Here is a 24,035-nt window from a genome sequence, read left to right as displayed (position 1 = left end):
ACATTCCATCTACTGCAGGCAGGATACCTGGCTGGCTGAATGTCGCTGAGAAGCTCACAGAGACCGCCATAAGCAACAGTTTAACAGAATGCCACAGACTAATCAACCAAACTTTTTGGGTTGGGTTCTCTTTTATAGTCTGCAGGCATTAAATGAAAGAAGTCAGTGTTCCAGCAGAAGGAGACAACGTTTCAGAAAAGGCATTGTAGCAAACCAAAAAAGAAATTTTAAGCGCAGCAGAGTAACCAGCGCACATACCTGTTAGCTCAGGTGAGTTTAAAAGGCTGCTGTTGATAACAAGGGCATTTGCTAAATAGATGGTGTGTGTGCAACAATATACTGAAAGGTCAATTATATTGTGCAGCTTATCTCACCACCTGTAGTTATTTAGGTGAAAGCTCCAAAATGCTTGCCTAATATGTCTGTTTATCCAAAAGGAAGTAAAAAGGGAGAGCTAGAAAGATAGCATTGCATCACATTACATGGCAATGCAATGCACAGTTGCTGAAGTTGAACCAAAATGAGCTTGTAATCTGGCTTCTGCAACTTTGAACATGAAAAATCCAATGAGGAGAAGAAAAGCAAAGCCAAAGAGTCCATCCCCAAATCCGACAAACAAGCAAAATGAACAAAAAACATTGAATTCAATTCTTTCTGATTTTAGAAACTGCATTAAAGAAGGGGTGCACCGGTCCTGGAGATACTGCAATACCAGGTCAATGCGTGGAGTGGACAGAGCAAGCTCTTTTTCCATCTCCCTGTTCTAAAAATCCATTTAATATATGGTCCCCAGATAGGGGACGTATCAGATATTAAACTGATAAGAACAGATACTACACTTGATCTTAGCCAAAAGGCCGAGAAGCGATAACCAGAATTGGTTTCAAACTACGGAGCCACCCAAGGATCCTGAAAAGTCCATTTGTGGAGATGAGCTCCTGGACTCCCGTTAAGAAGACATGTTGTCAACCTCTAGATCCCTTACATGCCTGCACTTTTCGGCTTGCTGCTGCTGCAATCCACGCGTTTTAGATCTGCATAACTCCACCTCTTTAAACACAGCACCTTCACCCCCTGCTGTTCCCACCCGCCTCAACACCGTTGGAAGGGAGGAGAACCAATTAAGGCGGGGGGTGGGGTGGAACGAGCAGCTGTCTACCCTTAGCAGGAGGGCTCCTGATTACATACCTCTCCTGCTGCTGCTGCTGGCTGTCCAGCAGCAGACTGAAGGTGGCTGCTGCTGTGCACAGGTATATAAAGGCTCAGAGCCTATTATGACACGCGCAGCCAGCGTTCCATTGCCACATTCCATCTACTGCAGGCAGGATACCTGGCTGGCTGAATGTCGCTGAGAAGCTCACAGAGACCGCCATAAGCAACAGTTTAACAGAATGCCACAGAATAATCAACCAAACTTTTTGGGTTGGGTTCTCTTTTATAGTCTGCAGGCATTAAATGAAAGAAGTCAGTGTTCCAGCAGAAGGAGACAACGTTTCAGAAAAGGCATTGTAGCAAACCAAAAAAGAAATTTTAAGCGCAGCAGAGTAACCAGCGCACATACCTGTTAGCTCAGGTGAGTTTAAAAGGCTGCTGTTGATAACAAGGGCATTTGCTAAATAGATGGTGTGTGTGCAACAATATACTGAAAGGTCAATTATATTGTGCAGCTTATCTCACCACCTGTAGTTATTTAGGTGAAAGCTCCAAAATGCTTGCCTAATATGTCTGTTTATCCAAAAGGAAGTAAAAAGGGAGAGCTAGAAAGATAGCATTGCATCACATTACATGGCAATGCAATGCACAGTTGCTGAAGTTGAACCAAAATGAGCTTGTAATCTGGCTTCTGCAACTTTGAACATGAAAAATCCAATGAGGAGAAGAAAAGCAAAGCCAAAGAGTCCATCCCCAAATCCGACAAACAAGCAAAATGAACAAAAAACATTGAATTCAATTCTTTCTGATTTTAGAAACTGCATTAAAGAAGGGGTGCACCGGTCCTGGAGATACTGCAATACCAGGTCAATGCGTGGAGTGGACAGAGCAAGCTCTTTTTCCATCTCCCTGTTCTAAAAATCCATTTAATATATGGTCCCCAGATAGGGGACGTATCAGATATTAAACTGATAAGAACAGATACTACACTTGATCTTAGCCAAAAGGCCGAGAAGCGATAACCAGAATTGGTTTCAAACTACGGAGCCACCCAAGGATCCTGAAAAGTCCATTTGTGGAGATGAGCTCCTGGACTCCCGTTAAGAAGACATGTTGTCAACCTCTAGATCCCTTACATGCCTGCACTTTTCGGCTTGCTGCTGCTGCAATCCACGCGTTTTAGATCTGCATAACTCCACCTCTTTAAACACAGCACCTTCACCCCCTGCTGTTCCCACCCGCCTCAACACCGTTGGAAGGGAGGAGAACCAATTAAGGCGGGGGGTGGGGTGGAACGAGCAGCTGTCTACCCTTAGCAGGAGGGCTCCTGATTACATACCTCTCCTGCTGCTGCTGCTGCTGGCTGTCCAGCAGCAGACTGAAGGTGGCTGCTGCTGTGCACAGGTATATAAAGGCTCAGAGCCTATTATGACACGCGCAGCCAGCGTTCCATTGCCACATTCCATCTACTGCAGGCAGGATACCTGGCTGGCTGAATGTCGCTGAGAAGCTCACAGAGACCGCCATAAGCAACAGTTTAACAGAATGCCACAGAATAATCAACCAAACTTTTTGGGTTGGGTTCTCTTTTATAGTCTGCAGGCATTAAATGAAAGAAGTCAGTGTTCCAGCAGAAGGAGACAACGTTTCAGAAAAGGCATTGTAGCAAACCAAAAAAGAAATTTTAAGCGCAGCAGAGTAACCAGCGCACATACCTGTTAGCTCAGGTGAGTTTAAAAGGCTGCTGTTGATAACAAGGGCATTTGCTAAATAGATGGTGTGTGTGCAACAATATACTGAAAGGTCAATTATATTGTGCAGCTTATCTCACCACCTGTAGTTATTTAGGTGAAAGCTCCAAAATGCTTGCCTAATATGTCTGTTTATCCAAAAGGAAGTAAAAAGGGAGAGCTAGAAAGATAGCATTGCATCACATTACATGGCAATGCAATGCACAGTTGCTGAAGTTGAACCAAAATGAGCTTGTAATCTGGCTTCTGCAACTTTGAACATGAAAAATCCAATGAGGAGAAGAAAAGCAAAGCCAAAGAGTCCATCCCCAAATCCGACAAACAAGCAAAATGAACAAAAAACATTGAATTCAATTCTTTCTGATTTTAGAAACTGCATTAAAGAAGGGGTGCACCGGTCCTGGAGATACTGCAATACCAGGTCAATGCGTGGAGTGGACAGAGCAAGCTCTTTTTCCATCTCCCTGTTCTAAAAATCCATTTAATATATGGTCCCCAGATAGGGGACGTATCAGATATTAAACTGATAAGAACAGATACTACACTTGATCTTAGCCAAAAGGCCGAGAAGCGATAACCAGAATTGGTTTCAAACTACGGAGCCACCCAAGGATCCTGAAAAGTCCATTTGTGGAGATGAGCTCCTGGACTCCCGTTAAGAAGACATGTTGTCAACCTCTAGATCCCTTACATGCCTGCACTTTTCGGCTTGCTGCTGCTGCAATCCACGCGTTTTAGATCTGCATAACTCCACCTCTTTAAACACAGCACCTTCACCCCCTGCTGTTCCCACCCGCCTCAACACCCTTGGAAGGGAGGAGAACCAATTAAGGCGGGGGGTGGGGTGGAACGAGCAGCTGTCTACCCTTAGCAGGAGGGCTCCTGATTACATACCTCTCCTGCTGCTGCTGCTGCTGGCTGTCCAGCAGCAGACTGAAGGTGGCTGCTGCTGTGCACAGGTATATAAAGGCTCAGAGCCTATTATGACACGCGCAGCCAGCGTTCCATTGCCACATTCCATCTACTGCAGGCAGGATACCTGGCTGGCTGAATGTCGCTGAGAAGCTCACAGAGACCGCCATAAGCAACAGTTTAACAGAGTGCCACAGACTAATCAACCAAACTTTTTGGGTTGGGTTCTCTTTTATAGTCTGCAGGCATTAAATGAAAGAAGTCAGTGTTCCAGCAGAAGGAGACAACGTTTCAGAAAAGGCATTGTAGCAAACCAAAAAAGAAATTTTAAGCGCAGCAGAGTAACCAGCGCACATACCTGTTAGCTCAGGTGAGTTTAAAAGGCTGCTGTTGATAACAAGGGCATTTGCTAAATAGATGGTGTGTGTGCAACAATATACTGAAAGGTCAATTATATTGTGCAGCTTATCTCACCACCTGTAGTTATTTAGGTGAAAGCTCCAAAATGCTTGCCTAATATGTCTGTTTATCCAAAAGGAAGTAAAAAGGGAGAGCTAGAAAGATAGCATTGCATCACATTACATGGCAATGCAATGCACAGTTGCTGAAGTTGAACCAAAATGAGCTTGTAATCTGGCTTCTGCAACTTTGAACATGAAAAATCCAATGAGGAGAAGAAAAGCAAAGCCAAAGAGTCCATCCCCAAATCCGACAAACAAGCAAAATGAACAAAAAACATTGAATTCAATTCTTTCTGATTTTAGAAACTGCATTAAAGAAGGGGTGCACCGGTCCTGGAGATACTGCAATACCAGGTCAATGCGTGGAGTGGACAGAGCAAGCTCTTTTTCCATCTCCCTGTTCTAAAAATCCATTTAATATATGGTCCCCAGATAGGGGACGTATCAGATATTAAACTGATAAGAACAGATACTACACTTGATCTTAGCCAAAAGGCCGAGAAGCGATAACCAGAATTGGTTTCAAACTACGGAGCCACCCAAGGATCCTGAAAAGTCCATTTGTGGAGATGAGCTCCTGGACTCCCGTTAAGAAGACATGTTGTCAACCTCTAGATCCCTTACATGCCTGCACTTTTCGGCTTGCTGCTGCTGCAATCCACGCGTTTTAGATCTGCATAACTCCACCTCTTTAAACACAGCACCTTCACCCCCTGCTGTTCCCACCCGCCTCAACACCCTTGGAAGGGAGGAGAACCAATTAAGGCGGGGGGTGGGGTGGAACGAGCAGCTGTCTACCCTTAGCAGGAGGGCTCCTGATTACATACCTCTCCTGCTGCTGCTGCTGCTGGCTGTCCAGCAGCAGACTGAAGGTGGCTGCTGCTGTGCACAGGTATATAAAGGCTCAGAGCCTATTATGACACGCGCAGCCAGCGTTCCATTGCCACATTCCATCTACTGCAGGCAGGATACCTGGCTGGCTGAATGTCGCTGAGAAGCTCACAGAGACCGCCATAAGCAACAGTTTAACAGAATGCCACAGACTAATCAACCAAACTTTTTGGGTTGGGTTCTCTTTTATAGTCTGCAGGCATTAAATGAAAGAAGTCAGTGTTCCAGCAGAAGGAGACAACGTTTCAGAAAAGGCATTGTAGCAAACCAAAAAAGAAATTTTAAGCGCAGCAGAGTAACCAGCGCACATACCTGTTAGCTCAGGTGAGTTTAAAAGGCTGCTGTTGATAACAAGGGCATTTGCTAAATAGATGGTGTGTGTGCAACAATATACTGAAAGGTCAATTATATTGTGCAGCTTATCTCACCACCTGTAGTTATTTAGGTGAAAGCTCCAAAATGCTTGCCTAATATGTCTGTTTATCCAAAAGGAAGTAAAAAGGGAGAGCTAGAAAGATAGCATTGCATCACATTACATGGCAATGCAATGCACAGTTGCTGAAGTTGAACCAAAATGAGCTTGTAATCTGGCTTCTGCAACTTTGAACATGAAAAATCCAATGAGGAGAAGAAAAGCAAAGCCAAAGAGTCCATCCCCAAATCCGACAAACAAGCAAAATGAACAAAAAACATTGAATTCAATTCTTTCTGATTTTAGAAACTGCATTAAAGAAGGGGTGCACCGGTCCTGGAGATACTGCAATACCAGGTCAATGCGTGGAGTGGACAGAGCAAGCTCTTTTTCCATCTCCCTGTTCTAAAAATCCATTTAATATATGGTCCCCAGATAGGGGACGTATCAGATATTAAACTGATAAGAACAGATACTACACTTGATCTTAGCCAAAAGGCCGAGAAGCGATAACCAGAATTGGTTTCAAACTACGGAGCCACCCAAGGATCCTGAAAAGTCCATTTGTGGAGATGAGCTCCTGGACTCCCGTTAAGAAGACATGTTGTCAACCTCTAGATCCCTTACATGCCTGCACTTTTCGGCTTGCTGCTGCTGCAATCCACGCGTTTTAGATCTGCATAACTCCACCTCTTTAAACACAGCACCTTCACCCCCTGCTGTTCCCACCCGCCTCAACACCGTTGGAAGGGAGGAGAACCAATTAAGGCGGGGGGTGGGGTGGAACGAGCAGCTGTCTACCCTTAGCAGGAGGGCTCCTGATTACATACCTCTCCTGCTGCTGCTGCTGCTGGCTGTCCAGCAGCAGACTGAAGGTGGCTGCTGCTGTGCACAGGTATATAAAGGCTCAGAGCCTATTATGACACGCGCAGCCAGCGTTCCATTGCCACATTCCATCTACTGCAGGCAGGATACCTGGCTGGCTGAATGTCGCTGAGAAGCTCACAGAGACCGCCATAAGCAACAGTTTAACAGAATGCCACAGACTAATCAACCAAACTTTTTGGGTTGGGTTCTCTTTTATAGTCTGCAGGCATTAAATGAAAGAAGTCAGTGTTCCAGCAGAAGGAGACAACGTTTCAGAAAAGGCATTGTAGCAAACCAAAAAAGAAATTTTAAGCGCAGCAGAGTAACCAGCGCACATACCTGTTAGCTCAGGTGAGTTTAAAAGGCTGCTGTTGATAACAAGGGCATTTGCTAAATAGATGGTGTGTGTGCAACAATATACTGAAAGGTCAATTATATTGTGCAGCTTATCTCACCACCTGTAGTTATTTAGGTGAAAGCTCCAAAATGCTTGCCTAATATGTCTGTTTATCCAAAAGGAAGTAAAAAGGGAGAGCTAGAAAGATAGCATTGCATCACATTACATGGCAATGCAATGCACAGTTGCTGAAGTTGAACCAAAATGAGCTTGTAATCTGGCTTCTGCAACATTGAACATGAAAAATCCAATGAGGAGAAGAAAAGCAAAGCCAAAGAGTCCATCCCCAAATCCGACAAACAAGCAAAATGAACAAAAAACATTGAATTCAATTCTTTCTGATTTTAGAAACTGCATTAAAGAAGGGGTGCACCGGTCCTGGAGATACTGCAATACCAGGTCAATGCGTGGAGTGGACAGAGCAAGCTCTTTTTCCATCTCCCTGTTCTACAAATCCATTTAATATATGGTCCCCAGATAGGGGACGTATCAGATATTACACTGATAAGAACAGATACTACACTTGATCTTAGCCAAAAGGCCGAGAAGCGATAACCAGAATTGGTTTCAAACTACGGAGCCACCAAGATCCTGAAAAGTCCATTTGTGGAGATGAGCTCCTGGACTCCCGTTAAGAAGACATGTTGTCAACCTCTAGATCCCTTACATGCCTGCACTTTTCGGCTTGCTGCTGCTGCAATCCACGCGTTTTAGATCTGCATAACTCCACCTCTTTAAACACAGCACCTTCACCCCCTGCTGTTCCCACCCGCCTCAACACCGTTGGAAGGGAGGAGAACCAATTAAGGCGGGGGGTGGGGTGGAACGAGCAGCTGTCTACCCTTAGCAGGAGGGCTCCTGATTACATACCTCTCCTGCTGCTGCTGCTGCTGGCTGTCCAGCAGCAGACTGAAGGTGGCTGCTGCTGTGCACAGGTATATAAAGGCTCAGAGCCTATTATGACACGCGCAGCCAGCGTTCCATTGCCACATTCCATCTACTGCAGGCAGGATACCTGGCTGGCTGAATGTCGCTGAGAAGCTCACAGAGACCGCCATAAGCAACAGTTTAACAGAATGCCACAGACTAATCAACCAAACTTTTTGGGTTGGGTTCTCTTTTATAGTCTGCAGGCATTAAATGAAAGAAGTCAGTGTTCCAGCAGAAGGAGACAACGTTTCAGAAAAGGCATTGTAGCAAACCAAAAAAGAAATTTTAAGCGCAGCAGAGTAACCAGCGCACATACCTGTTAGCTCAGGTGAGTTTAAAAGGCTGCTGTTGATAACAAGGGCATTTGCTAAATAGATGGTGTGTGTGCAACAATATACTGAAAGGTCAATTATATTGTGCAGCTTATCTCACCACCTGTAGTTATTTAGGTGAAAGCTCCAAAATGCTTGCCTAATATGTCTGTTTATCCAAAAGGAAGTAAAAAGGGAGAGCTAGAAAGATAGCATTGCATCACATTACATGGCAATGCAATGCACAGTTGCTGAAGTTGAACCAAAATGAGCTTGTAATCTGGCTTCTGCAACTTTGAACATGAAAAATCCAATGAGGAGAAGAAAAGCAAAGCCAAAGAGTCCATCCCCAAATCCGACAAACAAGCAAAATGAACAAAAAACATTGAATTCAATTCTTTCTGATTTTAGAAACTGCATTAAAGAAGGGGTGCACCGGTCCTGGAGATACTGCAATACCAGGTCAATGCGTGGAGTGGACAGAGCAAGCTCTTTTTCCATCTCCCTGTTCTAAAAATCCATTTAATATATGGTCCCCAGATAGGGGACGTATCAGATATTAAACTGATAAGAACAGATACTACACTTGATCTTAGCCAAAAGGCCGAGAAGCGATAACCAGAATTGGTTTCAAACTACGGAGCCACCCAAGGATCCTGAAAAGTCCATTTGTGGAGATGAGCTCCTGGACTCCCGTTAAGAAGACATGTTGTCAACCTCTAGATCCCTTACATGCCTGCACTTTTCGGCTTGCTGCTGCTGCAATCCACGCGTTTTAGATCTGCATAACTCCACCTCTTTAAACACAGCACCTTCACCCCCTGCTGTTCCCACCCGCCTCAACACCGTTGGAAGGGAGGAGAACCAATTAAGGCGGGGGGTGGGGTGGAACGAGCAGCTGTCTACCCTTAGCAGGAGGGCTCCTGATTACATACCTCTCCTGCTGCTGCTGCTGCTGGCTGTCCAGCAGCAGACTGAAGGTGGCTGCTGCTGTGCACAGGTATATAAAGGCTCAGAGCCTATTATGACACGCGCAGCCAGCGTTCAATTGCCACATTCCATCTACTGCAGGCAGGATACCTGGCTGGCTGAATGTCGCTGAGAAGCTCACAGAGACCGCCATAAGCAACAGTTTAACAGAATGCCACAGACTAATCAACCAAACTTTTTGGGTTGGGTTCTCTTTTATAGTCTGCAGGCATTAAATGAAAGAAGTCAGTGTTCCAGCAGAAGGAGACAACGTTTCAGAAAAGGCATTGTAGCAAACCAAAAAAGAAATTTTAAGCGCAGCAGAGTAACCAGCGCACATACCTGTTAGCTCAGGTGAGTTTTAAAAGGCTGCTGTTGATAACAAGGGCATTTGCTAAATAGATGGTGTGTGTGCAACAATATACTGAAAGGTCAATTATATTGTGCAGCTTATCTCACCACCTGTAGTTATTTAGGTGAAAGCTCCAAAAATGCTTGCCTAATATGTCTGTTTATCCAAAAGGAAGTAAAAAGGGAGAGCTAGAAAGATAGCATTGCATCACATTACATGGCAATGCAATGCACAGTTGCTGAAGTTGAACCAAAATGAGCTTGTAATCTGGCTTCTGCAACTTTGAACATGAAAAATCCAATGAGGAGAAGAAAAGCAAAGCCAAAGAGTCCATCCCCAAATCCGACAAACAAGCAAAATGAACAAAAAACATTGAATTCAATTCTTTTCTGATTTTAGAAACTGCATTAAAGAAGGGGTGCACCGGTCCTGGAGATACTGCAATACCAGGTCAATGCGTGGAGTGGACAGAGCAAGCTCTTTTTCCATCTCCCTGTTCTAAAAATCCATTTAATATATGGTCCCCAGATAGGGACGTATCAGATATTAAACTGATAAGAACAGATACTACACTTGATCTTAGCCAAAAGGCCGAGAAGCGATAACCAGAATTGGTTTCAAACTACGGAGCCACCCAAGGATCCTGAAAAGTCCATTTGTGGAGATGAGCTCCTGGACTCCCGTTAAGAAGACATGTTGTCAACCTCTAGATCCCTTACATGCCTGCACTTTTCGGCTTTGCTGCTGCTGCAATCCAAGCGTTTTAGATCTGCATAACTCCACCTCTTTAAACACAGCACCTTCACCCCCTGCTGTTCCCACCCGCCTCAACACCGTTGGAAGGGAGGAGAACCAATTAAGGCGGGGGGTGGGGTGGAACGAGCAGCTGTCTACCCTTAGCAGGAGGGCTCCTGATTACATACCTCTCCTGCTGCTGCTGCTGCTGGCTGTCCAGCAACAGACTGAAGGTGGCTGCTGCTGTGCACAGGTATATAAAGGCTCAGAGCCTATTATGACACGCGCAGCCAGCGTTCCATTGCCACATTCCATCTACTGCAGGCAGGATACCTGGCTGGCTGAATGTCGCTGAGAAGCTCACAGAGACCGCCATAAGCAACAGTTTAACAGAATGCCACAGACTAATCAACCAAACTTTTTGGGTTGGGTTCTCTTTTATAGTCTGCAGGCATTAAATGAAAGAAGTCAGTGTTCCAGCAGAAGGAGACAACGTTTCAGAAAAGGCATTGTAGCAAACCAAAAAAGAAATTTTAAGCGCAGCAGAGTAACCAGCGCACATACCTGTTAGCTCAGGTGAGTTTAAAAGGCTGCTGTTGATAACAAGGGCATTTGCTAAATAGATGGTGTGTGTGCAACAATATACTGAAAGGTCAATTATATTGTGCAGCTTATCTCACCACCTGTAGTTATTTAGGTGAAAGCTCCAAAATGCTTGCCTAATATGTCTGTTTATCCAAAAGGAAGTAAAAAGGGAGAGCTAGAAGATAGCATTGCATCACATTACATGGCAATGCAATGCACAGTTGCTGAAGTTGAACCAAAATGAGCTTGTAATCTGGCTTCTGCAACTTTGAACATGAAAAATCCAATGAGGAGAAGAAAAGCAAAGCCAAAGAGTCCATCCCCAAATCCGACAAACAAGCAAAATGAACAAAAAACATTGAATTCAATTCTTTCTGATTTTAGAAACTGCATTAAAGAAGGGGTGCACCGGTCCTGGAGATACTGCAATACCAGGTCAATGCGTGGAGTGGACAGAGCAAGCTCTTTTTCCATCTCCCTGTTCTAAAAATCCATTTAATATATGGTCCCCAGATAGGGGACGTATCAGATATTAAACTGATAAGAACAGATACTACACTTGATCTTAGCCAAAAGGCCGAGAAGCGATAACCAGAATTGGTTTCAAACTACGGAGCCACCCAAGGATCCTGAAAAGTCCATTTGTGGAGATGAGCTCCTGGACTCCCGTTAAGAAGACATGTTGTCAACCTCTAGATCCCTTACATGCCTGCACTTTTCGGCTTTGCTGCTGCTGCAATCCAAGCGTTTTAGATCTGCATAACTCCACCTCTTTAAACACAGCACCTTCACCCCCTGCTGTTCCCACCCGCCTCAACACCGTTGGAAGGGAGGAGAACCAATTAAGGCGGGGGTGGGGTGGAACGAGCAGCTGTCTACCCTTAGCAGGAGGGCTCCTGATTACATACCTCTCCTGCTGCTGCTGCTGCTGGCTCTGTCCAGCAACAGACTGAAGGTGGCTGCTGCTGTGCACAGGTATATAAAGGCTCAGAGCCTATTATGACACGCGCAGCCAGCGTTCCATTGCCACATTCCATCTACTGCAGGCAGGATACCTGGCTGGCTGAATGTCGCTGAGAAGCTCACAGAGACCGCCATAAGCAACAGTTTAACAGAATGCCACAGACTAATCAACCAAACTTTTTGGGTTGGGTTCTCTTTTATAGTCTGCAGGCATTAAATGAAAGAAGTCAGTGTTCCAGCAGAAGGAGACAACGTTTCAGAAAAGGCATTGTAGCAAACCAAAAAAGAAATTTTAAGCGCAGCAGAGTAACCAGCGCACATACCTGTTAGCTCAGGTGAGTTTAAAAGGCTGCTGTTGATAACAAGGGCATTTGCTAAATAGATGGTGTGTGTGCAACAATATACTGAAAGGTCAATTATATTGTGCAGCTTATCTCACCACCTGTAGTTATTTAGGTGAAAGCTCCAAAATGCTTGCCTAATATTTCTGTTTATCCAAAAGGAAGTAAAAAGGGAGAGCTAGAAAGATAGCATTGCATCACATTACATGGCAATGCAATGCACAGTTGCGGAGGTTGAACCAAAATGAGCTTGTAATCTGGCTTCTGCAACTTTGAACATGAAAAATCCAATGAGGAGAAGAAAAGCAAAGCCAAAGAGTCCATCCCCAAATCCGACAAACAAGCAAAATGAACAAAAAACATTGAATTCAATTCTTTCTGATTTTAGAAACTGCATTAAAGAAGGGGTGCACCGGTCCTGGAGATACTGCAATACCAGGTCAATGCGTGGAGTGGACAGAGCAAGCTCTTTTTCCATCTCCCTGTTCTAAAAATCCATTTAATATATGGTCCCCAGATAGGGGACGTATCAGATATTAAACTGATAAGAACAGATACTACACTTGATCTTAGCCAAAAGGCCGAGAAGCGATAACCAGAATTGGTTTCAAACTACGGAGCCACCCAAGGATCCTGAAAAGTCCATTTGTGGAGATGAGCTCCTGGACTCCCGTTAAGAAGACATGTTGTCAACCTCTAGATCCCTTACATGCCTGCACTTTTCGGCTTGCTGCTGCTGCAATCCACGCGTTTTAGATCTGCATAACTCCACCTCTTTAAACACAGCACCTTCACCCCCTGCTGTTCCCACCCGCCTCAACACCGTTGGAAGGGAGGAGAACCAATTAAGGCGGGGTGTGGGGTGGAACGAGCAGCTGTCTACCCTTAGCAGGAGGGCTCCTGATTACATACCTCTCCTGCTGCTGCTGCTGGCTGTCCAGCAGCAGACTGAAGGTGGCTGCTGCTGTGCACAGGTATATAAAGGCTCAGAGCCTATTATGACACGCGCAGCCAGCGTTCCATTGCCACATTCCATCTACTGCAGGCAGGATACCTGGCTGGCTGAATGTCGCTGAGAAGCTCACAGAGACCGCCATAAGCAACAGTTTAACAGAATGCCACAGACTAATCAACCAAACTTTTTGGGTTGGGTTCTCTTTTATAGTCTGCAGGCATTAAATGAAAGAAGTCAGTGTTCCAGCAGAAGGAGACAACGTTTCAGAAAAGGCATTGTAGCAAACCAAAAAAGAAATTTTAAGCGCAGCAGAGTAACCAGCGCACATACCTGTTAGCTCAGGTGAGTTTAAAAGGCTGCTGTTGATAACAAGGGCATTTGCTAAATAGATGGTGTGTGTGCAACAATATACTGAAAGGTCAATTATATTGTGCAGCTTATCTCACCACCTGTAGTTATTTAGGTGAAAGCTCCAAAATGCTTGCCTAATATGTCTGTTTATCCAAAAGGAAGTAAAAAGGGAGAGCTAGAAAGATAGCATTGCATCACATTACATGGCAATGCAATGCACAGTTGCTGAAGTTGAACCAAAATGAGCTTGTAATCTGGCTTCTGCAACTTTGAACATGAAAAATCCAATGAGGAGAAGAAAAGCAAAGCCAAAGAGTCCATCCCCAAATCCGACAAACAAGCAAAATGAACAAAAAACATTGAATTCAATTCTTTCTGATTTTAGAAACTGCATTAAAGAAGGGGTGCACCGGTCCTGGAGATACTGCAATACCAGGTCAATGCGTGGAGTGGACAGAGCAAGCTCTTTTTCCATCTCCCTGTTCTAAAAATCCATTTAATATATGGTCCCCAGATAGGGGACGTATCAGATATTAAACTGATAAGAACAGATACTACACTTGATCTTAGCCAAAAGGCCGAGAAGCGATAACCAGAATTGGTTTCAAACTACGGAGCCACCCAAGGATCCTGAAAAGTCCATTTGTGGAGATGAGCTCCTGGACTCCCGTTAAGAAGACATGTTGTCAACCTCTAGATCCCTTACATGCCTGCACTTTTCGGCTTGCTGCTGCTGCAATCCACGCGTTTTAGATCTGCATAACTCCACCTCTTTAAACACAGCACCTTCACCCCCTGCTGTTCCCACCCGCCTCAACACCGTTGGAAGGGAGGAGAACCAATTAAGGCGGGGGGTGGGGTGGAACGAGCAGCTGTCTACCCTTAGCAGGAGGGCTCCTGATTACATACCTCTCCTGCTGCTGCTGCTGCTGGCTGTCCAGCAGCAGACTGAAGGTGGCTGCTGCTGTGCACAGGTATATAAAGGCTCAGAGCCTATTATGACACGCGCAGCCAGCGTTCCATTGCCACATTCCATCTACTGCAGGCAGGATACCTGGCTGGCTGAATGTCGCTGAGAAGCTCACAGAGACCGCCATAAGCAACAGTTTAACAGAATGCCACAGACTAATCAACCAAACTTTTTGGGTTGGGTTCTCTTTTATAGTCTGCAGGCATTAAATGAAAGAAGTCAGTGTTCCAGCAGAAGGAGACAACGTTTCAGAAAAGGCATTGTAGCAAACCAAAAAAGAAATTTTAAGCGCAGCAGAGTAACCAGCGCACATACCTGTTAGCTCAGGTGAGTTTAAAAGGCTGCTGTTGATAACAAGGGCATTTGCTAAATAGATGGTGTGTGTGCAACAATATACTGAAAGGTCAATTATATTGTGCAGCTTATCTCACCACCTGTAGTTATTTAGGTGAAAGCTCCAAAATGCTTGCCTAATATGTCTGTTTATCCAAAAGGAAGTAAAAAGGGAGAGCTAGAAAGATAGCATTGCATCACATTACATGGCAATGCAATGCACAGTTGCTGAAGTTGAACCAAAATGAGCTTGTAATCTGGCTTCTGCAACTTTGAACATGAAAAATCCAATGAGGAGAAGAAAAGCAAAGCCAAAGAGTCCATCCCCAAATCCGACAAACAAGCAAAATGAACAAAAAACATTGAATTCAATTCTTTCTGATTTTAGAAACTGCATTAAAGAAGGGGTGCACCGGTCCTGGAGATACTGCAATACCAGGTCAATGCGTGGAGTGGACAGAGCAAGCTCTTTTTCCATCTCCCTGTTCTAAAAATCCATTTAATATATGGTCCCCAGATAGGGGACGTATCAGATATTAAACTGATAAGAACAGATACTACACTTGATCTTAGCCAAAAGGCCGAGAAGCGATAACCAGAATTGGTTTCAAACTACGGAGCCACCCAAGGATCCTGAAAAGTCCATTTGTGGAGATGAGCTCCTGGACTCCCGTTAAGAAGACATGTTGTCAACCTCTAGATCCCTTACATGCCTGCACTTTTCGGCTTGCTGCTGCTGCAATCCACGCGTTTTAGATCTGCATAACTCCACCTCTTTAAACACAGCACCTTCACCCCCTGCTGTTCCCACCCGCCTCAACACCGTTGGAAGGGAGGAGAACCAATTAAGGCGGGGGGTGGGGTGGAACGAGCAGCTGTCTACCCTTAGCAGGAGGGCTCCTGATTACATACCTCTCCTGCTGCTGCTGCTGCTGGCTGTCCAGCAGCAGACTGAAGGTGGCTGCTGCTGTGCACAGGTATATAAAGGCTCAGAGCCTATTATGACACGCGCAGCCAGCGTTCCATTGCCACATTCCATCTACTGCAGGCAGGATACCTGGCTGGCTGAATGTCGCTGAGAAGCTCACAGAGACCGCCATAAGCAACAGTTTAACAGAATGCCACAGACTAATCAACCAAACTTTTTGGGTTGGGTTCTCTTTTATAGTCTGCAGGCATTAAATGAAAGAAGTCAGTGTTCCAGCAGAAGGAGACAACGTTTCAGAAAAGGCATTGTAGCAAACCAAAAAAGAAATTTTAAGCGCAGCAGAGTAACCAGCGCACATACCTGTTAGCTCAGGTGAGTTTAAAAGGCTGCTGTTGATAACAAGGGCATTTGCTAAATAGATGGTGTGTGTGCAACAATATACTGAAAGGTCAATTATATTGTGCAGCTTATCTCACCACCTGTAGTTATTTAGGTGAAAGCTCCAAAATGCTTGCCTAATATGTCTGTTTATCCAAAAGGAAGTAAAAAGGGAGAGCTAGAAAGATAGCATTGCATCACATTACATGGCAATGCAATGCACAGTTGCTGAAGTTGAACCAAAATGAGCTTGTAATCTGGCTTCTGCAACTTTGAACATGAAAAATCCAATGAGGAGAAGAAAAGCAAAGCCAAAGAGTCCATCCCCAAATCCGACAAACAAGCAAAATGAACAAAAAACATTGAATTCAATTCTTTCTGATTTTAGAAACTGCATTAAAGAAGGGGTGCACCGGTCCTGGAGATACTGCAATACCAGGTCAATGCGTGGAGTGGACAGAGCAAGCTCTTTTTCCATCTCCCTGTTCTAAAAATCCATTTAATATATGGTCCCCAGATAGGGGACGTATCAGATATTAAACTGATAAGAACAGATACTACACTTGATCTTAGCCAAAAGGCCGAGAAGCGATAACCAGAATTGGTTTCAAACTACGGAGCCACCCAAGGATCCTGAAAAGTCCATTTGTGGAGATGAGCTCCTGGACTCCCGTTAAGAAGACATGTTGTCAACCTCTAGATCCCTTACATGCCTGCACTTTTCGGCTTGCTGCTGCTGCAATCCACGCGTTTTAGATCTGCATAACTCCACCTCTTTAAACACAGCACCTTCACCCCCTGCTGTTCCCACCCGCCTCAACACCGTTGGAAGGGAGGAGAACCAATTAAGGCGGGGGGTGGGGTGGAACGAGCAGCTGTCTACCCTTAGCAGGAGGGCTCCTGATTACATACCTCTCCTGCTGCTGCTGCTGCTGGCTGTCCAGCAGCAGACTGAAGGTGGCTGCTGCTGTGCACAGGTATATAAAGGCTCAGAGCCTATTATGACACGCGCAGCCAGCGTTCCATTGCCACATTCCATCTACTGCAGGCAGGATACCTGGCTGGCTGAATGTCGCTGAGAAGCTCACAGAGACCGCCATAAGCAACAGTTTAACAGAATGCCACAGACTAATCAACCAAACTTTTTGGGTTGGGTTCTCTTTTATAGTCTGCAGGCATTAAATGAAAGAAGTCAGTGTTCCAGCAGAAGGAGACAACGTTTCAGAAAAGGCATTGTAGCAAACCAAAAAAGAAATTTTAAGCGCAGCAGAGTAACCAGCGCACATACCTGTTAGCTCAGGTGAGTTTAAAAGGCTGCTGTTGATAACAAGGGCATTTGCTAAATAGATGGTGTGTGTGCAACAATATACTGAAAGGTCAATTATATTGTGCAGCTTATCTCACCACCTGTAGTTATTTAGGTGAAAGCTCCAAAATGCTTGCCTAATATGTCTGTTTATCCAAAAGGAAGTAAAAAGGGAGAGCTAGAAAGATAGCATTGCATCACATTACATGGCAATGCAATGCACAGTTGCTGAAGTTGAACCAAAATGAGCTTGTAATCTGGCTTCTGCAACTTTGAACATGAAAAATCCAATGAGGAGAAGAAAAGCAAAGCCAAAGAGTCCATCCCCAAATCCGACAAACAAGCAAAATGAACAAAAAACATTGAATTCAATTCTTTCTGATTTTAGAAACTGCATTAAAGAAGGGGTGCACCGGTCCTGGAGATACTGCAATACCAGGTCAATGCGTGGAGTGGACAGAGCAAGCTCTTTTTCCATCTCCCTGTTCTAAAAATCCATTTAATATATGGTCCCCAGATAGGGGACGTATCAGATATTAAACTGATAAGAACAGATACTACACTTGATCTTAGCCAAAAGGCCGAGAAGCGATAACCAGAATTGGTTTCAAACTACGGAGCCACCCAAGGATCCTGAAAAGTCCATTTGTGGAGATGAGCTCCTGGACTCCCGTTAAGAAGACATGTTGTCAACCTCTAGATCCCTTACATGCCTGCACTTTTCGGCTTGCTGCTGCTGCAATCCACGCGTTTTAGATCTGCATAACTCCACCTCTTTAAACACAGCACCTTCACCCCCTGCTGTTCCCACCCGCCTCAACACCGTTGGAAGGGAGGAGAACCAATTAAGGCGGGGGGTGGGGTGGAACGAGCAGCTGTCTACCCTTAGCAGGAGGGCTCCTGATTACATACCTCTCCTGCTGCTGCTGCTGCTGGCTGTCCAGCAGCAGACTGAAGGTGGCTGCTGCTGTGCACAGGTATATAAAGGCTCAGAGCCTATTATGACACGCGCAGCCAGCGTTCCATTGCCACATTCCATCTACTGCAGGCAGGATACCTGGCTGGCTGAATGTCGCTGAGAAGCTCACAGAGACCGCCATAAGCAACAGTTTAACAGAATGCCACAGACTAATCAACCAAACTTTTTGGGTTGGGTTCTCTTTTATAGTCTGCAGGCATTAAATGAAAGAAGTCAGTGTTCCAGCAGAAGGAGACAACGTTTCAGAAAAGGCATTGTAGCAAACCAAAAAAGAAATTTTAAGCGCAGCAGAGTAACCAGCGCACATACCTGTTAGCTCAGGTGAGTTTAAAAGGCTGCTGTTGATAACAAGGGCATTTGCTAAATAGATGGTGTGTGTGCAACAATATACTGAAAGGTCAATTATATTGTGCAGCTTATCTCACCACCTGTAGTTATTTAGGTGAAAGCTCCAAAATGCTTGCCTAATATGTCTGTTTATCCAAAAGGAAGTAAAAAGGGAGAGCTAGAAAGATAGCATTGCATCACATTACATGGCAATGCAATGCACAGTTGCTGAAGTTGAACCAAAATGAGCTTGTAATCTGGCTTCTGCAACTTTGAACATGAAAAATCCAATGAGGAGAAGAAAAGCAAAGCCAAAGAGTCCATCCCCAAATCCGACAAACAAGCAAAATGAACAAAAAACATTGAATTCAATTCTTTCTGATTTTAGAAACTGCATTAAAGAAGGGTTGCACCGGTCCTGGAGATACTGCAATACCAGGTCAATGCGTGGAGTGGACAGAGCAAGCTCTTTTTCCATCTCCCTGTTCTAAAAATCCATTTAATATATGGTCCCCAGATAGGGGACGTATCAGATATTAAACTGATAAGAACAGATACTACACTTGATCTTAGCCAAAAGGCCGAGAAGCGATAACCAGAATTGGTTTCAAACTACGGAGCCACCCAAGGATCCTGAAAAGTCCATTTGTGGAGATGAGCTCCTGGACTCCCGTTAAGAAGACATGTTGTCAACCTCTAGATCCCTTACATGCCTGCACTTTTCGGCTTGCTGCTGCTGCAATCCACGCGTTTTAGATCTGCATAACTCCACCTCTTTAAACACAGCACCTTCACCCCCTGCTGTTCCCACCCGCCTCAACACCGTTGGAAGGGAGGAGAACCAATTAAGGCGGGGGGTGGGGTGGAACGAGCAGCTGTCTACCCTTAGCAGGAGGGCTCCTGATTACATACCTCTCCTGCTGCTGCTGCTGCTGGCTGTCCAGCAGCAGACTGAAGGTGGCTGCTGCTGTGCACAGGTATATAAAGGCTCAGAGCCTATTATGACACGCGCAGCCAGCGTTCCATTGCCACATTCCATCTACTGCAGGCAGGATACCTGGCTGGCTGAATGTCGCTGAGAAGCTCACAGAGACCGCCATAAGCAACAGTTTAACAGAATGCCACAGACTAATCAACCAAACTTTTTGGGTTGGGTTCTCTTTTATAGTCTGCAGGCATTAAATGAAAGAAGTCAGTGTTCCAGCAGAAGGAGACAACGTTTCAGAAAAGGCATTGTAGCAAACCAAAAAAGAAATTTTAAGCGCAGCAGAGTAACCAGCGCACATACCTGTTAGCTCAGGTGAGTTTAAAAGGCTGCTGTTGATAACAAGGGCATTTGCTAAATAGATGGTGTGTGTGCAACAATATACTGAAAGGTCAATTATATTGTGCAGCTTATCTCACCACCTGTAGTTATTTAGGTGAAAGCTCCAAAATGCTTGCCTAATATGTCTGTTTATCCAAAAGGAAGTAAAAAGGGAGAGCTAGAAAGATAGCATTGCATCACATTACATGGCAATGCAATGCACAGTTGCTGAAGTTGAACCAAAATGAGCTTGTAATCTGGCTTCTGCAACTTTGAACATGAAAAATCCAATGAGGAGAAGAAAAGCAAAGCCAAAGAGTCCATCCCCAAATCCGACAAACAAGCAAAATGAACAAAAAACATTGAATTCAATTCTTTCTGATTTTAGAAACTGCATTAAAGAAGGGGTGCACCGGTCCTGGAGATACTGCAATACCAGGTCAATGCGTGGAGTGGACAGAGCAAGCTCTTTTTCCATCTCCCTGTTCTAAAAATCCATTTAATATATGGTCCCCAGATAGGGGACGTATCAGATATTAAACTGATAAGAACAGATACTACACTTGATCTTAGCCAAAAGGCCGAGAAGCGATAACCAGAATTGGTTTCAAACTACGGAGCCACCCAAGGATCCTGAAAAGTCCATTTGTGGAGATGAGCTCCTGGACTCCCGTTAAGAAGACATGTTGTCAACCTCTAGATCCCTTACATGCCTGCACTTTTCGGCTTGCTGCTGCTGCAATCCACGCGTTTTAGATCTGCATAACTCCACCTCTTTAAACACAGCACCTTCACCCCCTGCTGTTCCCACCCGCCTCAACACCGTTGGAAGGGAGGAGAACCAATTAAGGCGGGGGGTGGGGTGGAACGAGCAGCTGTCTACCCTTAGCAGGAGGGCTCCTGATTACATACCTCTCCTGCTGCTGCTGCTGCTGGCTGTCCAGCAGCAGACTGAAGGTGGCTGCTGCTGTGCACAGGTATATAAAGGCTCAGAGCCTATTATGACACGCGCAGCCAGCGTTCCATTGCCACATTCCATCTACTGCAGGCAGGATACCTGGCTGGCTGAATGTCGCTGAGAAGCTCACAGAGACCGCCATAAGCAACAGTTTAACAGAATGCCACAGACTAATCAACCAAACTTTTTGGGTTGGGTTCCCTTTTATAGTCTGCAGGCATTAAATGAAAGAAGTCAGTGTTCCAGCAGAAGGAGACAACGTTTCAGAAAAGGCATTGTAGCAAACCAAAAAAGAAATTTTAAGCGCAGCAGAGTAACCAGCGCACATACCTGTTAGCTCAGGTGAGTTTAAAAGGCTGCTGTTGATAACAAGGGCATTTGCTAAATAGATGGTGTGTGTGCAACAATATACTGAAAGGTCAATTATATTGTGCAGCTTATCTCACCACCTGTAGTTATTTAGGTGAAAGCTCCAAAATGCTTGCCTAATATGTCTGTTTATCCAAAAGGAAGTAAAAAGGGAGAGCTAGAAAGATAGCATTGCATCACATTACATGGCAATGCAATGCACAGTTGCTGAAGTTGAACCAAAATGAGCTTGTAATCTGGCTTCTGCAACTTTGAACATGAAAAATCCAATGAGGAGAAGAAAAGCAAAGCCAAAGAGTCCATCCCCAAATCCGACAAACAAGCAAAATGAACAAAAAACATTGAATTCAATTCTTTCTGATTTTTGAAACTGCATTAAAGAAGGGGTGCACCGGTCCTGGAGATACTGCAATACCAGGTCAATGCGTGGAGTGGACAGAGCAAGCTCTTTTTCCATCTCCCTGTTCTAAAAATCCATTTAATATATGGTCCCCAGATAGGGGACGTATCAGATATTAAACTGATAAGAACAGATACTACACTTGATCTTAGCCAAAAGGCCGAGAAGCGATAACCAGAATTGGTTTCAAACTACGGAGCCACCCAAGGATCCTGAAAAGTCCATTTGTGGAGATGAGCTCCTGGACTCCCGTTAAGAAGACATGTTGTCAACCTCTAGATCCCTTACATGCCTGCACTTTTCGGCTTGCTGCTGCTGCAATCCACGCGTTTTAGATCTGCATAACTCCACCTCTTTAAACACAGCACCTTCACCCCCTGCTGTTCCCACCCGCCTCAACACCGTTGGAAGGGAGGAGAACCAATTAAGGCGGGGGGTGGGGTGGAACGAGCAGCTGTCTACCCTTAGCAGGAGGGCTCCTGATTACATACCTCTCCTGCTGCTGCTGCTGCTGGCTGTCCAGCAGCAGACTGAAGGTGGCTGCTGCTGTGCACAGGTATATAAAGGCTCAGAGCCTATTATGACACGCGCAGCCAGCGTTCCATTGCCACATTCCATCTACTGCAGGCAGGATACCTGGCTGGCTGAATGTCGCTGAGAAGCTCACAGAGACCGCCATAAGCAACAGTTTAACAGAATGCCACAGACTAATCAACCAAACTTTTTGGGTTGGGTTCTCTTTTATAGTCTGCAGGCATTAAATGAAAGAAGTCAGTGTTCCAGCAGAAGGAGACAACGTTTCAGAAAAGGCATTGTAGCAAACCAAAAAAGAAATTTTAAGCGCAGCAGAGTAACCAGCGCACATACCTGTTAGCTCAGGTGAGTTTAAAAGGCTGCTGTTGATAACAAGGGCATTTGCTAAATAGATGGTGTGTGTGCAACAATATACTGAAAGGTCAATTATATTGTGCAGCTTATCTCACCACCTGTAGTTATTTAGGTGAAAGCTCCAAAATGCTTGCCTAATATGTCTGTTTATCCAAAAGGAAGTAAAAAGGGAGAGCTAGAAAGATAGCATTGCATCACATTACATGGCAATGCAATGCACAGTTGCTGAAGTTGAACCAAAATGAGCTTGTAATCTGGCTTCTGCAACTTTGAACATGAAAAATCCAATGAGGAGAAGAAAAGCAAAGCCAAAGAGTCCATCCCCAAATCCGACAAACAAGCAAAATGAACAAAAAACATTGAATTCAATTCTTTCTGATTTTAGAAACTGCATTAAAGAAGGGTTGCACCGGTCCTGGAGATACTGCAATACCAGGTCAATGCGTGGAGTGGACAGAGCAAGCTCTTTTTCCATCTCCCTGTTCTAAAAATCCATTTAATATATGGTCCCCAGATAGGGGACGTATCAGATATTAAACTGATAAGAACAGATACTACACTTGATCTTAGCCAAAAGGCCGAGAAGCGATAACCAGAATTGGTTTCAAACTACGGAGCCACCCAAGGATCCTGAAAAGTCCATTTGTGGAGATGAGCTCCTGGACTCCCGTTAAGAAGACATGTTGTCAACCTCTAGATCCCTTACATGCCTGCACTTTTCGGCTTGCTGCTGCTGCAATCCACGCGTTTTAGATCTGCATAACTCCACCTCTTTAAACACAGCACCTTCACCCCCTGCTGTTCCCACCCGCCTCAACACCGTTGGAAGGGAGGAGAACCAATTAAGGCGGGGGGTGGGGTGGAACGAGCAGCTGTCTACCCTTAGCAGGAGGGCTCCTGATTACATACCTCTCCTGCTGCTGCTGCTGCTGGCTGTCCAGCAGCAGACTGAAGGTGGCTGCTGCTGTGCACAGGTATATAAAGGCTCAGAGCCTATTATGACACGCGCAGCCAGCGTTCCATTGCCACATTCCATCTACTGCAGGCAGGATACCTGGCTGGCTGAATGTCGCTGAGAAGCTCACAGAGACCGCCATAAGCAACAGTTTAACAGAATGCCACAGACTAATCAACCAAACTTTTTGGGTTGGGTTCTCTTTGTAGTCTGCAGGCATTAAATGAAAGAAGTCAGTGTTCCAGCAGAAGGAGACAACGTTTCAGAAAAGGCATTGTAGCAAACCAAAAAAGAAATTTTAAGCGCAGCAGAGTAACCAGCGCACATACCTGTTAGCTCAGGTGAGTTTAAAAGGCTGCTGTTGATAACAAGGGCATTTGCTAAATAGATGGTGTGTGTGCAACAATATACTGAAAGGTCAATTATATTGTGCAGCTTATCTCACCACCTGTAGTTATTTAGGTGAAAGCTCCAAAATGCTTGCCTAATATGTCTGTTTATCCAAAAGGAAGTAAAAAGGGAGAGCTAGAAAGATAGCATTGCATCACATTACATGGCAATGCAATGCACAGTTGCTGAAGTTGAACCAAAATGAGCTTGTAA

The 24,035-nt window shown here is 44.9% G+C and overlaps 18 non-coding genes across 18 annotated transcripts; all 18 read right to left on the bottom strand.

Annotated features, from left to right (window-relative positions):
- Positions 1–678: 678 nt before the first annotated feature.
- LOC141205574 (U2 spliceosomal RNA) lies at positions 679–869 on the bottom strand. The gene has a single exon (XR_012276258.1). It is a non-coding gene; the product is annotated as a U2 spliceosomal RNA (small nuclear RNA).
- Positions 870–1,981: 1,112 nt separating this feature from the next.
- On the bottom strand, positions 1,982–2,172 carry LOC141205573 (U2 spliceosomal RNA). Its single transcript, XR_012276257.1, has one exon. It is a non-coding gene; the product is annotated as a U2 spliceosomal RNA (small nuclear RNA).
- Positions 2,173–3,287: 1,115 nt separating this feature from the next.
- LOC141205572 (U2 spliceosomal RNA) lies at positions 3,288–3,478 on the bottom strand. Its single transcript, XR_012276256.1, has one exon. It is a non-coding gene; the product is annotated as a U2 spliceosomal RNA (small nuclear RNA).
- A 1,115-nt stretch (positions 3,479–4,593) lies between these two features.
- Positions 4,594–4,784, bottom strand: LOC141205571 (U2 spliceosomal RNA). Its single transcript, XR_012276255.1, has one exon. It is a non-coding gene; the product is annotated as a U2 spliceosomal RNA (small nuclear RNA).
- Positions 4,785–5,899: 1,115 nt separating this feature from the next.
- On the bottom strand, positions 5,900–6,090 carry LOC141205570 (U2 spliceosomal RNA). Its single transcript, XR_012276254.1, has one exon. It is a non-coding gene; the product is annotated as a U2 spliceosomal RNA (small nuclear RNA).
- A 1,115-nt stretch (positions 6,091–7,205) lies between these two features.
- LOC141206104 (U2 spliceosomal RNA) lies at positions 7,206–7,396 on the bottom strand. The gene has a single exon (XR_012276770.1). It is a non-coding gene; the product is annotated as a U2 spliceosomal RNA (small nuclear RNA).
- A 1,113-nt stretch (positions 7,397–8,509) lies between these two features.
- On the bottom strand, positions 8,510–8,700 carry LOC141206880 (U2 spliceosomal RNA). Its single transcript, XR_012277418.1, has one exon. It is a non-coding gene; the product is annotated as a U2 spliceosomal RNA (small nuclear RNA).
- Positions 8,701–9,818: 1,118 nt separating this feature from the next.
- Positions 9,819–10,008, bottom strand: LOC141206139 (U2 spliceosomal RNA). The gene has a single exon (XR_012276805.1). It is a non-coding gene; the product is annotated as a U2 spliceosomal RNA (small nuclear RNA).
- A 1,115-nt stretch (positions 10,009–11,123) lies between these two features.
- Positions 11,124–11,314, bottom strand: LOC141206879 (U2 spliceosomal RNA). Its single transcript, XR_012277417.1, has one exon. It is a non-coding gene; the product is annotated as a U2 spliceosomal RNA (small nuclear RNA).
- Positions 11,315–12,431: 1,117 nt separating this feature from the next.
- LOC141206878 (U2 spliceosomal RNA) lies at positions 12,432–12,622 on the bottom strand. The gene has a single exon (XR_012277416.1). It is a non-coding gene; the product is annotated as a U2 spliceosomal RNA (small nuclear RNA).
- A 1,112-nt stretch (positions 12,623–13,734) lies between these two features.
- On the bottom strand, positions 13,735–13,925 carry LOC141206877 (U2 spliceosomal RNA). The gene has a single exon (XR_012277415.1). It is a non-coding gene; the product is annotated as a U2 spliceosomal RNA (small nuclear RNA).
- A 1,115-nt stretch (positions 13,926–15,040) lies between these two features.
- LOC141206876 (U2 spliceosomal RNA) lies at positions 15,041–15,231 on the bottom strand. The gene has a single exon (XR_012277414.1). It is a non-coding gene; the product is annotated as a U2 spliceosomal RNA (small nuclear RNA).
- A 1,115-nt stretch (positions 15,232–16,346) lies between these two features.
- LOC141206874 (U2 spliceosomal RNA) lies at positions 16,347–16,537 on the bottom strand. The gene has a single exon (XR_012277412.1). It is a non-coding gene; the product is annotated as a U2 spliceosomal RNA (small nuclear RNA).
- A 1,115-nt stretch (positions 16,538–17,652) lies between these two features.
- On the bottom strand, positions 17,653–17,843 carry LOC141206873 (U2 spliceosomal RNA). Its single transcript, XR_012277411.1, has one exon. It is a non-coding gene; the product is annotated as a U2 spliceosomal RNA (small nuclear RNA).
- A 1,115-nt stretch (positions 17,844–18,958) lies between these two features.
- Positions 18,959–19,149, bottom strand: LOC141205981 (U2 spliceosomal RNA). The gene has a single exon (XR_012276650.1). It is a non-coding gene; the product is annotated as a U2 spliceosomal RNA (small nuclear RNA).
- A 1,115-nt stretch (positions 19,150–20,264) lies between these two features.
- On the bottom strand, positions 20,265–20,455 carry LOC141206872 (U2 spliceosomal RNA). Its single transcript, XR_012277410.1, has one exon. It is a non-coding gene; the product is annotated as a U2 spliceosomal RNA (small nuclear RNA).
- Positions 20,456–21,570: 1,115 nt separating this feature from the next.
- LOC141206871 (U2 spliceosomal RNA) lies at positions 21,571–21,761 on the bottom strand. Its single transcript, XR_012277409.1, has one exon. It is a non-coding gene; the product is annotated as a U2 spliceosomal RNA (small nuclear RNA).
- A 1,115-nt stretch (positions 21,762–22,876) lies between these two features.
- On the bottom strand, positions 22,877–23,067 carry LOC141205979 (U2 spliceosomal RNA). The gene has a single exon (XR_012276648.1). It is a non-coding gene; the product is annotated as a U2 spliceosomal RNA (small nuclear RNA).
- Between the last annotated feature and the right edge of the window lie 968 nt (positions 23,068–24,035).

Source organism: Phyllobates terribilis, unplaced genomic scaffold, assembly GCF_046119375.1.
Source record: "Phyllobates terribilis strain yellow unplaced genomic scaffold, ASM4611937v1 Scaffold_142__1_contigs__length_4687701, whole genome shotgun sequence".
Lineage (NCBI taxonomy): Eukaryota > Metazoa > Chordata > Amphibia > Anura > Dendrobatidae > Phyllobates > Phyllobates terribilis.
This window is presented reverse-complemented; position numbering and strand designations above follow the sequence as displayed.